This window comes from Sciurus vulgaris, assembly GCF_902686455.1.
Source record: "Sciurus vulgaris genome assembly, chromosome: 16".
NCBI classification, from domain to species: domain Eukaryota; kingdom Metazoa; phylum Chordata; class Mammalia; order Rodentia; family Sciuridae; genus Sciurus; species Sciurus vulgaris.
In genome coordinates this window covers 64947279-64962686 of record NC_136477.1, presented here as the reverse complement: position 1 = coordinate 64962686, position 15408 = coordinate 64947279, and the positions used below count along the sequence as shown (strand labels likewise).

The 15408-nt window shown below is 38.3% G+C and overlaps 3 pseudogenes across 3 annotated transcripts in view; 2 read left to right on the top strand and 1 right to left on the bottom strand.

Moving 5' to 3' along the window:
* LOC306647158 (flavin-containing monooxygenase 5-like) overlaps positions 1–15408 on the bottom strand; it is a 636328-nt pseudogene that overhangs the window by 96315 nt on the left and 524605 nt on the right. The gene's annotated exons all lie outside the window — the stretch shown is intronic.
* LOC306646629 (antizyme inhibitor 1-like) lies at positions 609–3177 on the top strand (annotated as a pseudogene). The gene is made up of 2 exons: positions 609–1638; positions 1787–3177. The product of its transcript is annotated as an antizyme inhibitor 1-like (transcript).
* LOC306646621 (PRELI domain containing protein 3B-like) lies at positions 11798–12824 on the top strand (annotated as a pseudogene). Its single transcript has one exon. The product of its transcript is annotated as a PRELI domain containing protein 3B-like (transcript).

Sequence of the window (15408 nt, the reverse complement as noted above, 5' to 3'; positions counted from 1 at the left end):
ACAGGGTTTTTATTTGTAAAAGAACACAACCCCTGTTCACATACACACTACCTTTGCCTATGTTAGTGTTGGTTTTCTGTTACTTGAAACCAAGAGTATTGGCAGACCTATTATTTTTCTCAATTCCCTTTTGTAGTAATGGAGGGAAAGAGAATGATAGCAGGGAACAATGGAAGATTAAATCTCCAAAACAATCAAATAACCCAATTAATAAATGTGCAAAATAAACTAAACGGACACTTCTCAAAAGAGGAAATACAAATGACCAAGAAATATATGAAAAGTTGTTAAACATCTTTACCAATTAGGGAAAGGAAAATCAAAACTATATTGAGATTTTACCTCACACAAGACAGAATGGCAGTCCTCAAGAATAAAAACAATAAATACTTCAGAGAATGTGGAGAAAAAGAAAAACTTTCATACAGTTGGGAGGAAAGTAAGTTAATGCAACAACTATGGAAATAATATGGATGCTCCTCAAAAGACTGAGTGTGAAACCACCATATGCTCCAGCAGTACTGCTCTTCACTATTTAAACTGAAGAATCGAAGTCATCTTGCTACAGTGGAACTGAAAGAATGGACATTTTCCCCACACTCTTTGGCTCTCCTCACTGCTGAAGCATTTCCTTTTTTCACCCTGTTGTCGCCTTCTCTGCCTCTTCTTTTCCTTTCTCATTCTGCTGCTCTGCAGTGTGATGAGGCCGAATCCTCTCCCCACTCAGCCCGCATTTTTCTCTTTTTACCCACGCTGCTCCATTTCTCTCCAACCGCCACCACCACTGCTGCTCAGCTGGTGTCGGTGCCGCGCTTTTCACCCCACGTAGTTCCTGCAGCCTATGGCCCAGGCCGCGTTGGATATTTCTGCTCAAAGTAACCACATCCCTCTTTAAAAATTCTGCCGAAAAAGAGAAGACGCTTTACCCGACTCTTTGGGCCATTATCTCACGACGAACTTTCTGACCAAGTATACAACTACCCAGAAGGCCTAGGAGAAGTGCTGTATAGAGAGCGGTTCAACTTTAACGCTGAGCCACCTTGGGAACCTAGCTGATGATAGGGGGGTTCCATCTCCTAACTTGTCCATTTTGTTGCATATTCTAAGGACCCAGACATAGGCTTGGTGGCCCATCTCTTGTTTTTCCTGGTTTATGACTTTTGGCTTTGTGGAATACAGCTGAGATGAAAGGATTTATTGATGATGCAAACTACTCTGTTGGCCTGTTGGATGAAGGAACAAACCTTGGAAATGTTATTGATAACTATGTTTATGAACATACTCTTACAGGAAAAAATGCATTTTTTTGTGGGGGATCTTGGAAAGATTGTGAAGAAACACAGTCAATGGCAGAATGTAGTGGCTCAGATAAAGCCATTTTACATAGTGAAGTGCAACTCTACTCCAGCCGTACTTGAGATTTTGGCGGCTCTTGGAACTGGATTTGCTTGTTCCAACAAAAATGAAATGGCTTTAGTACAGGAATTGGGTGTATCTCCAGAAAATATTATTTACATAAGTCCTTGCAAGCAAGTTTCTCAGATAAAGTATGCAGCAAAAATCGGAGTAAATATCATGACATGTGACAGTGAAATTGAATTGAAGAAAATTGCACGTAATCACCCAAATGCCAAGATTGTTTTTCATTAGGTTCACTTGATTCATCCATCACTGGATTCAGGAGCACTGGCAACATAATCAACACACTTCCTACAATCTTCAGTCTTCAAATGTGCTGATGATGATGTAAACCACCTCTGCCCCAATCATCTTCCTCTTCTCTTAGGGTCTTACTTGCAACAGAAGATAATATTGGAGGTGAAGAGGGTAACATGAAGTTTGGCACTACACTGAAGAACTGTAGGCATCTCTTGGAATGTGCTAAGGATCTTGATGTCCAAATAATTAGGGTCAAATTTCATGTTTCAAGTGCTTGCAAAGAATCTCAAGTATATGTCCATGCTCTATCTGATGCCCGATATGTATTTGACAAGGCTGGAGAATTTGGCTTTACAATGAACATGTTAGACATTGGGGGAGGCTTTACAGGAACGGAATTTCAATTGGAAGAGGTTAATCATGTTATCAGCCCTCTGTTGGATATCTACTTTCCTGAAGGCTCTGGCATTAGATAATTTCAGAACCTGGAAGCTACTATGTATCTTCTGCATTTACACTTGCAGTTAATATCATTGCAAAGAAAGTTGTCGAAAATGATAAATTTTCCTCTGGAGTAGGGAAAACCGGGAGTGATGAACCAGCTTCCATGTATTATATGAATGATGGTGTTTATGGTTCTTTTGCAAGTAAACTATCTGAGGATTTAATACCATTCCAGAGGTTCACAAGAAATACAAGGAAGATGAGCCTTTCTTTATAAGCAGCCTTTGGGATCCATCCTGTGATGAGCTTGATCAGATTGTGGAAAGCTGTCTACTTCCTGAGCTGAATGTGGGTGACTGGCTTATCTTTGACAACATGGGAGCAGATTCTTTCCATGAACCATCTGCTTTTAATGATTTTCAGAGGCCAGCTATTTATTACATGATGTCATTCAGTGATTGGTATGAAATGCAAGATGCTGGAATTACTTCAGACACAATGATGAAGAACTTCTTTGTGCCTTCTTGCATTCAGCTGAGCCAAGAAGACAGCTTTTCCACTGAAGCTTAAACAGGCATTCACACTTCTTTAGATCTGAAGTTAGAGGTTAAGCTTGTCTGGTCTACATTCTGGTGTGGAAAAAAATTTAAACAATCTTATTCTGTTAATTCTCTTGGAAAAAAAATAATAGTAATAGCTATTTAGGACCAGATGATTTCAACTTTCATTTATAATTCATTTGGGGGGTAATGGGAGATTTAGATAATGTATCCAGATTTAAACTTACCAGTTTGTTCTACCCCTTAAGTGTTTAAAATAAAATATGCAACAAAATGGATGACTTAGTGGAGATGGAAGCCCACTAATTGGATTCCCCATTAAACTGTTTACATACAAGTACACAGTTTTTATACTAAGGATTCGTGTTAAAAAGTCTTGTAAAGTTAATGTGTTTTACCCAGATATATCAGATGTCAGTGGAAGGCAAATGTGACTTCATTAGATACATTTAGTGTATTTAGAATGTGTAAATTTGTGCTTTGAACTGTAGCTTAATAAATGTAAAATTGCATCATAATAAAAAAAAAAAGAATGGCCATTTTTTTAAGCTGTTTTATCTCAACTCCCTAAGGTCTCCCTCCCAGTAATGGGAACAAAGCCCTTAAAGCTGTTCCAGGAAACAACCCCAAACAGAGAGTAAAAGAGTAAATTGAGCCAGATAGCCAGATAGTGCTCAGACAGTAAGATTACCAGAAACTATTGACCAGAATCTACGCCCTGTTGTAAAACATTGTGAAACATGTTGTATGTTATCAGCCAACTCAGACCCCCTTTGGAATTTCCCAGCGGCTTTGTTCCCCGTTTTTTTCCTTTTTTTTTCCCTTTCATGTGCGACCCCTCCCGATGTGTGGTTTCTGCCTTTATAAACTTGTAAGATTTTCTGCTAGGGACTCGACTCCTCCACTCCTGTGTGAGTCACGAGTTGGGTCCTAGCGCTGGAATAAAAATCTCTTGCGGTTTGCATCAAGTGATGCCTCCTGCGGAGATTGGGGTTGCCATCGATCCCTGGGACAGAGTTGAGGTCTCCTTTTTGGGGGTCTTACAGAATGAGCACACATACCCATTTTTATAGCAACACAGTTCACAATAGCCAAAATATAAAACCAGTCTATTGTCCATCAATAGATGAACGGATACAGAAAATATAGTATGTATATATATATATATATATATATATAATGTAGTTTTACACATCCATAAAGAAAACTGATCTTAAGTCTTTGCAAGAAAATAGATGGAACTAGAGACCATCATGTTAATGGAAATAAGTCAAACTCAGAAGGTTAAGGGTTATATGTTATATATGTAAGCTAGAGAGAAAAAGTAAACAAAGCAGGTGGTAAATCTTCTAAAAATCAAAGGAAGATCAGTACAGAAAAGTGACAAAGGGGTGGGATGTAGGGAGAGAGGAGGGAAGTGCTGGGAATTCATATTAACCAAATAATATTGTTATATTTTGTATATGTACAAATATGTAACAACAAATTCTACTATTATGTATGACTGAAATCAGTCTTAAAAATCTTAAAAGTGCCAAGGCAAGAAAAAAGTTTTGTTTAATGAATACAAGGGAGAAAGAGAGGGAGAGAGAGTTCTCTGTAAGGAAGGAGTTCAGTGCTGATGCCCAAAGGAGTGGGGGTGAATTTTCCCTTTATAAATTCTAGGTTTCCTTTTTTCTCATGTCCCCTCCTCCTCCTATCTTGCCTCTGTGGCCAAAGATGGCCAAAAGGGAAGGAAGAGAGCCAAAAAGGTGGTGGTTGTTTTTATTGGAAAATGTGATCCTTCCTCTCCCCCAGGGGCTGTCAGCAAACAATTGATGGTGAGTGATATCTACCCATCTCCCTTTCTTTGGTAATCAGCTATTTGCTCTTTGCACTGGTCTCACAACAGTAATGCACCAATAAAAAGTGTGACAGAAAAAGTTTAAGTCCAAACAAGCTTTGAGAATGACCTAATACTGGCCACATGTTGAAGCATGACTTTAGACAGTCCCAGAGAAATGTGTCTGCCTTTATGGATCACACCCTCTTCAAAGAAGGTTAAAAGGTACATTTTGCTACTGGGCTGGTATGTAGAAGAATACAATCCAGGACAGAATGTATTTATATATTTTTCTTAGGATTTCAAAATAAAACATTTCCATGCAATGTAGGCACTCTTTTTTCTGTATTATAAATAACATTTTTGTAAGTGACCATACTTTTGAAACCAAAAATTGCTTTCTAATTTAAGGAAATCATTTTTCACTATATCTACAGTGCATATTAAGAACCACATCAACTGAGGCATATTTCTTGAGTAAATAGAACAGGTATGGCCCTGTAGATTCCTGTTGGTAGGGTGTCAGAGCAAAAATCACTTCTTATTGGTCAAATGTAGTTGCAGTTTGATTGGGCCAAACAGGAAGGAAGGGAGGAGCTCAGAGTACTGCTCCCCTTTAATTGTCTAAATGCATTTTCTTATTGGACCCAGCATTGGTGAGAACCCATGTGCTGGAGACTGCAGGCAGGAAATAATCATCATATGAAATCATGCTTGTTGTACAGTGCAGAGGCTTCCCCTTTGTACTGGTAAATCTCTAGCTTAAAAAGCATCACATGTAAATCTTTGCAAAAAAGTAATGAAAAATTATGTATATCTTGTAGAGCCACCTAAAACCTGGCCTTGGGGAATATGAATGATGAAAATCCTGGCATCATTGACCATTTGCATGTTGCAGTGGAAAACAAGGGCACTTGATGCTCAGAAATGGGTCCAAATTTATCTCCTGGTAGAACTATGTGCTAGAGTGTGAGAATAACAAAGACACTCCTAGTGTTAACCTCTATTCTTACACTTTCTACCTTTGACTCTTCCTGAAAGAGCTGTAGACTGAGGTCCCTGGAATCTTGAAAGTGTATCTGGAGCAAGATCAATGCAGATCATGAGAATTTTCAAATGTTTAATGTTATAGAACTGATGACTTCTGGGAAATTGAGACAGTGAAAAGGTTCCTCTTGAAACCACAATTCTTGTGATCAAGTCAGAAAGAGTTCAGAAATGTCACTCAGAGTAATAGAAATGGGTTTATTGAAGGGATAGGACAAGGGAAAGGGACACTCTGGAGGAAGAGAGTGAGTCCTCTCAGAAATGAGAGAGACTGTGTGCCTCTTCTGCACTCTAGTTTCATTAGAGAGTCCTAGAGAAGTTTCCTGATAGTCCCAATAATGTCCACATCTTGATTTTTGACTGACAACTTAATGATTTCAGACTGTCAAGTCCGCACTGCCACAACAACCCTAGGTGACTTTCACCCATGCTGACGGTTTCTCATTGAGTTCTTAATCAAAAATTCTTACAGATTATATGATTAGAAGGAATTGTATTTATTGTCATGAGTTTTGGCATCTGGCCTGTGGGCAGGGTCACTAAAATCTCCCTTCCTTATCAACATTATATCAGGATTGTATTTTTCCTGCAGAAAACTGGTAGTTTCCTGAGGAATATGACATATCCTGTCCACTTAGGCCTGGCAGAGTTGCAAGTGAATTGTTTCTTGTAAAAGAAAGCAGGCTGGGGAGATAGCTCAGTCAGTAGAGTGCTTGCCTTGCAAGCACAAAGCCCTGGGTTTGATCCCCAGCACTGCAAAAAAAAAAGAAAAGAAAAAAAAAAAAAAGAAAGCAAGTGGGAATCAGCACAGTGGGCCCACTTTATAAAATTATTCTCTTAAATTCATGTGCTCACACCTGTCTGTCCCCTATCATTTAAGAAGAAATAGTTCTGCCTCAGTTATACTATGATTGAATGGGTTTCTAAGAGTGGGTCCCAGACCAACTGAGTTTCACCAGAGAACTTGATAGCAATGCAAATTCTCAAGCCACACCCCAGACCTACAGTATCAGATGCAGGGATCATAAGCTTCATGATCTCTCCAGGTACACACTTGCATTTGACCACCTGTTTTGGTCTATCCTCCAGGAACACAATATTTTTCACCACTTTGAAAAAACCCTTTTGATGATGATCTCACTGACTGACACGGTAGGCAGACAGGCTTCCAGTGGTAGTCAGTTTCAGCCCAGGTAGACAGACCCTGAGGTGCAAAAGGCTGCACAAGCTGTTCCCTAGCACCCAGGAGTCCAGAAAATCCTGTTGCGGTGTCCCCTTTAAAATCCACCACACCCAAGATTAATAGTCAAAACCCTGTAAAAGTTTTTACCTTTACTTCTCGTCCAGAGGTGGAAGCATTAACTAATCTGTTGTTTAAGAAGCTCTAAAACCGTGTCACTGCGCCATGATCACGATTGGGAGGACTATGATTGAGAGGACCACGTTTTTCTGTATGGAAGATCCTGGGTCATGGTGTGCAGATCCCTACAGTTTCCCCTTGAGACCACTAGATGGTGAGAGTGCACTTTCCTGCAAAAAATGAAAGGCACTCTGCAGTCAGACTTCTGGCTTCTCTGAGCCCCATCAGAGTCCCTAAAATGTCAGTATGCTGAGGATGATTTGACTGTGGTGTCCAGGAAGTGATGTGCAGCCAGGGGCATTGACTGGAGGGAGCAATGACCTTGGTACTGCAGCAGGAAAATCCTTAGAATTTACCGGTCCTAGTCCCCATGCACATTAGTCTGACCATGTTCCCATATTTCTTAGTCCTGGGGGTAACAGAACTCTGGTCTCAGGCCCTGATAATGCCAATCAGTAGGAGGAGAGATCCTAAAGTCATGACAGGCCATTTTCTTCTCATGGGAAGTCTAATCTGATTGTAAGAACACCCAGGAAAGAATATGACCTGCCCTTTATGAAGCTTTAAAGTGTTCATTGGGAAGGTAACTGAGGAAATGGAAAGAAAACTAGTATTTGAAACACCAGTCCAAGTCTAGCTCTACTACAGACTATTGTGGGCTTTTGTCTGCTCCTGTGCCTTTTCTGTGACCTAAGTTTGAAGCCATGATCAAAGAAATTATGTGCAATAGAAATAGTGCTTGCACAATTCCCACTTTCCAGGTGTAGCAACCTTCCTCCCCTTCTATCGCTTGCAGCCCTTCCTATTCTTCAGCACAAAGATGGGGAAGGCCTAACAGAATACAGTGGACTAGGTGGGCTCCCATGACCCAGGCCCAGGGACTCGGGCTATGGATGCAATTGCCCTGGCTCTTTTGAAAAGCTTTTCAAGTTTGGCATTCTTGTAAAGGTATCTTAGGTTTGTTTTAATCTGGTATGGTAAGACTCACAGAAACAGATTTGACTCTCAAAGGCTTGTACAGTTTCCATAAACAGTTGTGCCAGGCAATATGGGAAGCACCAGTGTTGTTCAGGACTCAGAGAGTGTGGAAGGTGAGGGAGAATTTGGGAAAAAGACTATTTTATTTGTTCAGGAAGAAAAGAGGAAGCAGCATAAGCAGGTTTAGGATTAGCATGTTTCAATAATTTCAGTGGTCTCTAGTAGACAATGACCATCCCTTGTTCTCTGGGACTTGGGCTTGGTATGATTAAGGCAATCAAATAGTGGCACAAGAGGTTGGAAGACCAATAGGGAGCTAATTTGTGGTGTGGTAATTGGATCGGATTGTGTAAGGTAAACATGCTGGAGAGATGGCTGACTCTCTAGGTATCAGCTGTCTCCAGGAAGGCAAGTCCTGGGTGCAGTGGCATATGTCTGTAATCCAAGTGACCCAAGCAACTGAGGCAAGAGGCCAGTCTGGGCCATTTTGTGAGACCCTGCCTTAAAATAAAATTTTAAAAGGGGCTAGGGATCTAGGTCAGTTGTGCGTGAGTTGTAGAATGTCCTGAGTTCAATCTGAATAACCATCCCCAATGCACATGCACACACACACACACACACACACACACACACACACACACACACACACAAATGTCAAAGATATAGTATACTAGCAATAAATGGCATAGTTAATGGAAGTAGTTTCCATTCCCAGAAAGGAAGAAAATATAACTCTGCAAGTGCTTCTGGCAAGCCTGTTCTCTGGTGCCTCTAGTCCAGGATCTGTGTTTAATGTCTTTCAAATCACATGCTTCAGACTCCAGACTGCTGAGTGACTGCAGAGCACGAGGAGTCTTTCATTTTAATAGAAACCCTTCCAGTTTGAAATAAAGCTTGGCCAGCAGAGCAGAGAATGAAGATGCTCATCAATAATATGTCCATTTATCTTCAATCTGCAATGAGCTCAGGATGCTTTGCAAAAGAACAGACTTCTCAGAGAGAAGAGGGCAGTGAGCAGTATTTGAAAGATATTATTTCTCACTGGATTTTATATTTTCTCTAACTGCAACTTTGAAGAGGAAGTGAAGCATCATGCAGACCACTCTGAATGTATGGGATCAGAAGAAGTCAATGGGTTTTCTTTGCAGTTGGCATGAGAACTTCCCAGGTCACCAGCTCCAGTATGGGGCGGTGGATTTCAGTAGCTCTGCATGCTAACTTGTGTGTGTGTGTGTGTGTGTGTGTGTGTGTGTGTGTGTGTGTGCAGGTGAAGTGCTCGATGGCACATTGTGTATACTTGGGATAGAGGAGGAAAGATTACTTTCTCAATAGGGGGTCACTACTTACAAGGAATCTTGCCTGATATTCAAGGAAAGGCATCTAGCATCACATCAACAACTAGATGTGGACTGGAAAACTTTTGGTAGACTGGCCAAACTCATTGAGAGAGAGACTGTAACACAAGTATCAGGCCCAAATTCTTAATTCCATTGCCCCCAGGTTTTAATATGCCATGTCTTCCTCTTCCCCTTCTTTTTCTTTTTTTTCCCTTCCTCACCTACTATAAAACAATCACTGTTATTGAAGCACTGGGGACAAAATATGAACAAGAAAAGACCCAGTGCCTTTCTGATTAGCATTGATGATCTATACCAGGGTTCCTGATCTTCAGCATGGTTAATGTGAGAGACCAGATGCTTATTTGTGTTGAGGGACTTCCCTGTTTATGATGATGTGTTTAGTAACATCCATGGTCCCTGCCTAATAGATAACCTAGCACAGACACCAACAATTTTTGATAGTTAAAAATGTCCATAGAAAGGCCCAATGTCCCCTTGATGTGACCACTGCCCTGACTGACCACTGAGGCAGACAACTAAGTTCACACCTACAGTGCAGTTTGCACAGATGTCTTTGTGACTACATGAGGTCTGCTCAGGAGTCTGCCACTGCTCACAGAGTCTGGATTAGCAGGACTTGCAGTGGGTTTTAGTATATGTCTGTTGTGAGACAGTTATTGACCAAAGGTTACCAAATAAAACCCTGGTCAAGAGAGGCTCCATCTTAATATCATGGTGGATTATCATGGAGACATTTCAATGACAGCAAAAAACAGAATTCAGCAGAGATATCTGAGCATAATTTAACGACAAAAATGTTCTTCCCTGTTATCCCCTTTCAGCCTGTCCTTCATCTTGAAATAACTCCACAGTGAGAGGATGAGCCTATTGGTGACAGGCCTGCATCCTAAAGATTTTTTTTACACAAAATTCCAAGTCTTCCTGTGTCTCTGTAGCCCCTAAATAGGAGGCAAAGAGTGTAAATGGCTTTATTTGTGACTGAAGCAGGAGTGAGCCTCAGCTTTTGCCCAATTTACCCCAACATTTGTTAAAGGCATATGTGTCTGCTTCCAATAACATCTCACAGAAAGGTACCATCTGACTCTGGTATCCAGTACAGACGTTACTCTCAACACCCCTGCTTGTCCATCCCCCTGTTGAGCTGAGATTCTTTCTCTGTTCCTCTATACAGTATTGATAGGTAAATTAATAAAACTGTTATGATTCACATATCAGGTGTCTCCCAAAAGCTCATGTGGGAGACAATGAAAGAGGTGAAATGATTGGGATATGAGAATCTTATCCTAATGAGTTAATGCTCTTGAATAAAATAACTGGGTTTTATTTATGAACTCTTCTTTCCTATTCTCTCATAATGTAGGCAGCATTCAAAAATGTGGGATAGGGAGTTCTACCAGCAATCTCCCTGTGCATGCGTATAGACATTTCATTCTTTGCTATCAGACTGCGGTTTTGTGACTCCCTTTCCTCCATGGCAATTTTCAAGGAGCTAACGGCTTCTCTGGTGTTCTCTCACTGCTTCCTGCAGATAAGCTTTATAGCACTAATTCTACTACTCTGTAGATGTCATTCTCAGTTTGCATATATACTCTGCAATGCTGTGGCTTCCTAGGGAGGATAGAATAAGTCATTCTTTTGTATGAGTTCATTCCTGAGTGAAATATATAAGTGCTGTCTAAATTCCCAAGGATAAGATAAAAAAAAATGTCAGACTGGGACCACAGTGTAGGACAGTAGAAAATGAGTTTCAGATATTATCAGATTCAGTTGTACCAAAAGTAGAAAATGTTCAAGTAGTCCATATAAATAAGAGGGAGAAAAATAATGACAGAAACAGAAAAACCTGATTTTAAGCTAGTCTACATAGAAGTAACTTTGATAGTTGCCATTATATAATTTTTTACATAAAATACTTTTATTTTAGACATGCAATAAAGCTCTTTCAGAATCTGCTAATTTACAGCAAGCAACTGTATACAGATAACAAAAGTAACAACTTGCTACCGATCAACATACAGCATTCAAAGCAAGAGGTATGATAAAATGCATATTTGTGTAGCATTGAAACCATATGAACAATATATTGCAGGGCAGGGAGAGGGATGGAGGGAAAAACTGTATATGAAACATCAGAGTTCCCCAATGCTTTAAATGTAGTGCATTACAGTAAGAATAGTAAAAATAGAAATAACAGATCTATATACCTTCCTAATACAAAGTTTGCTGGTAGGTCTTTCAGTGGTAAACAAGTTGAGTATCTTCTGTAATTATTGTGTAATGACAACTTACTGAACTCAGCCTTAAAACTCCCTAGATATAAATAATGAATAATTTGGTATTTTTCCTTTTATAATAAATTATGCTTACAAGTTTTATTACAAGCATATATAGTACTGCTCAATGTTTAAAATTTTTGTATTTAGAAACATAAAACTATAGTTAATAAAGTATTAAATATTTATATAAACACAACATATTAGGAAACCTTTAACTAGGAAAATACAAACATTTAAGGGATCTCACTTTGGAATATTCTTTCTTGGAGTCTGATGGCTTCCACACAGTATATGGCCCATTGGGTGCATGTTGGGTGGGACAGTGCCTGGGTGACTCACTGTCCCCCAGCATAGCTGGTACAGAGCTTGGGCTGTCTGCACCAGGAAGCTCTGGACTTTGGAGCATATCTTCAACCACTCATAGAAAACAATTATAACAGCTGGAATGCAGAAATATCCAAACCCTATGAACTTCAATATAGTTGGAGTTGATATGCTAAACAGACATATAGATCCCTCTGGAAAGCTGTGCAGCCACAGACTTCTCTGCATACAGAGGGGAATTCCTTCCTTCCCTGAAATCTCTTATTGGTGCAGCAAGAATCAAAACAACTGCAAGAATATTCTGTAGTTGATCCTGTAGAGAAAACAATGGAACTTAAAACTACTAATATTTCTTTACAAATATTTCAGGGGACAAGAGTCTTAAATAAAAATTACATACTTAATACCCAGAAAAGACAGCTCTGATTCAGGAAGCCATCATCTCTGTGTAGGGAGTTAGCCTTAGCAGTTACCTGGGAGGGTTGATGGCAAGCCTGATATCTTCCAATGCTGGTAAAGTCTAAGAAGCAATGGAATGGGTAATACATAAATTAAAGGCTGAGATCAAAGAGTTGACAACTTTGGCAAGAAGAAGCATAAGAATACTGATGGTGGTGGCAGCATTTGTAGAGAAATGAAAAAGGATATATCAGGTCCCTAGGTCTCTCCAAGCAGACAATGTATTTATTTGTCATTAAAAACTACAACTATATTTTAGGTAGAATTTTAAAAATAATCTGGAGTAAGGCTATATGACTTTATATCCAAACAAAGATACAAGGCTTCTAAAATCCAAGGAATCATCTGAGGTTAGTGAGCTTGAAATGACTAATTTCTAAAATTCTAGTATTTATGTAAAAATTTAACAATTTTTTTTTTAAAGAGTACTTGGGAAAATTGGTATTGACATTGAGTCTCCTTAAAATATAATTTTAACACTTTTCAGATTTTGGAACTGTACCTGAATCTGGACTAAACTCAGAACCAAGCAAGATCACTTTGGTAATATAGAATAGAACAATGTGCATGAGGGAACTCACTCTAAAAGGAGAAATCATATAGTTTTAAAAACATTAAACTGTATAAAATAACCTGCTATCCTAGAAACCATTGTTTTGATATTGTACTTAATGATAATTTTAGAGTGAAATTATTACCAAGTCTAAAATATGACTCCAACATAAATAATATGTTATTGTATTAAAGAGTACTGAATTGCTTTGCCAAAACTTTGTAACTTAGTAAAGGTATTACCTTCCTTGAATTTGATTTAGCATGCAGTACTCTGGGCTGGTTATGTTAACTGAAAAGAAAAAATCACTACCTGAGTTCTGCAGCACTCTTAGAACACTGAATCAGAACAGCTTTTTAGCTCTTTTAGCATTTCACATTTGCCTAACTTATAAACGGCCATTGTCCAAAGAAAGGTTTTGAAATTGCTAAGGCATGATATGTTGGGTTATTTGAATATAAATAGTTATTGAGGTAATTGTGACTACAAAACATCTTTTTTTAAATGGAGAGCCTTACCTCATTTAAAATTGTTCAGATAATGTCTTCATGTGAACCATAAATCCCAAGTATTTAAAATTTTAAATTATATGGTTCCATTGTGAAGTTGTGGGAGCATTTTGGGAGAAAAAAATGTATACTGGAGGGTATGGACTGGCCCAAATTAACCACTGAGTGAAGTTCACTGCAGTTTTTTTTTTTTTTTTTGATTCATTATAAAAAAATGGGGTAAATCTTATTTCTCTGGTTGTACATGAAATAGACTCACACCATTTGCGTAATCATACATGTACATAGGATAATGATGTTTGTCTCAATCTGTCCACTGCAGGTTTTAATTATGAGATATCCTTATTTATTTTTCCAGAGTGGTTGTGATGTAAGAAACAATCCCAAAAATGTATTTTATTTAAAAATATAGGGCTCAGGATATAGCTCAGTTTGTAGAGTACTTGCCTGTGAAGCACAAGGCCCTGGATTCAGTCCCTAGAATGTAATATATATACACACACACACACACACACAACATACTTACATATAAACATTCAGGTATTGAAATAGTCTTAAAATTTTTGAACTATACAAATAAGATCAGTAGTGATAAATGGAAAGGGGTACCACTGAGCAATATATAGTGCAGAAGAGACATTTCTGACACAGCTTTCTGATAGTTCTTAAAGATATTGATCAATATCATTATTCGGCACAAATGTGATTCAATAATTGTGGCTCTACAAAATTTCTTAACTCAATGTTTAACCTTAAATATTGTATACTGGTACATATTAATTTTACTTTCTTGTATTATGTCCACATACCCTTTTATGTGATACATTAGAACATTCTAAATCAGTCTGCAAGAAAATCCCACTATAGTTTTGCTTTTCTTTTTTATTCCCCTTCAGCAGTTGAAGACTGAACCACATGAAATATTATGGCATTGCTTATTTTAATAGAGTACTTCAAAGTCTCTTTGGTAAAAAATAATGAATGCTATGTTTTCACTTATAAAATAATTATAGATGCTTCATTAATTGTGACATGCATGTGTTAAAGATAAACTATTATTCAAAACATTCACATGTCATACCCTGTCAAAAGAATTTAAATCATTTGTGAACAAGTTATATCAAGATCATATATAGAATGATATAATACAGGAAAGAGAAATTCAAAAAAGAAAAACATACAAATGTAATGGTATTAGTTCTGAAATAGCTTATTATTATTTAACAAGATAGTCAGCAAGCTGAGGATATTTTCTTTCATAAGTATATCAGCTCTCTATTTTCTCTGTGAAATGCTGCATATTTGATGAGTAGTCATTTAAGGCACAAGCACATTAAAATATTCATGCTATGGCTCTTACAGTAGATTAGCCTGCTCCACTCCTTTAAGAACTTTTTTTTTGGATGTTTCCCAAATTTTCCCTACCAAAAGAAACTCATCCAAAATATTATAGGCCTTGTCAAAATGAAAGATATCAAATTCACACACACACACACTGCCAAAATACTTGACACATAATTACACATAACAATGGATTATTTCCAGGGAAATTACTTCATTGTTCTGATATTCAGTAGCACAGAATAAAAGAGACTAGCATATTGTTTGTAAACCACAGAAAGAAACTGAACATTTTAGGTTTCCTTGATAATTGGACTGGACAAATTCTTATGATTTTTTTCCTTCTCTTTGTCTGACAGTGGGACATATCATTTCTGCAGTCTAAACTTTCCCTGATAACTGAAAAACAACATAAACTGTATGGCATGAGCTGGACACAGACATGGAGGAGCTCATCAAGGGTGACTGAGGGAAAGCCCTTTTTGCCTTACCAAGGAAGAGAAGATGTGTTTCTGTGGGGAGGCCGATTTCAAGAGATGGAATATCTGGCACAGTGAAATGAAATAAAAATGAGGATGGGTTTATGTGGGAAATATATCTAATTTGAAAAACAGGAAGAAGTAAGAAAGAAGGACAGGGCATTGGGATTTTATAGCATAGTACCAAGAAGTTTTGGGTATCATATGTGTTTAATTTCCACAAGAAGTTTAATGGA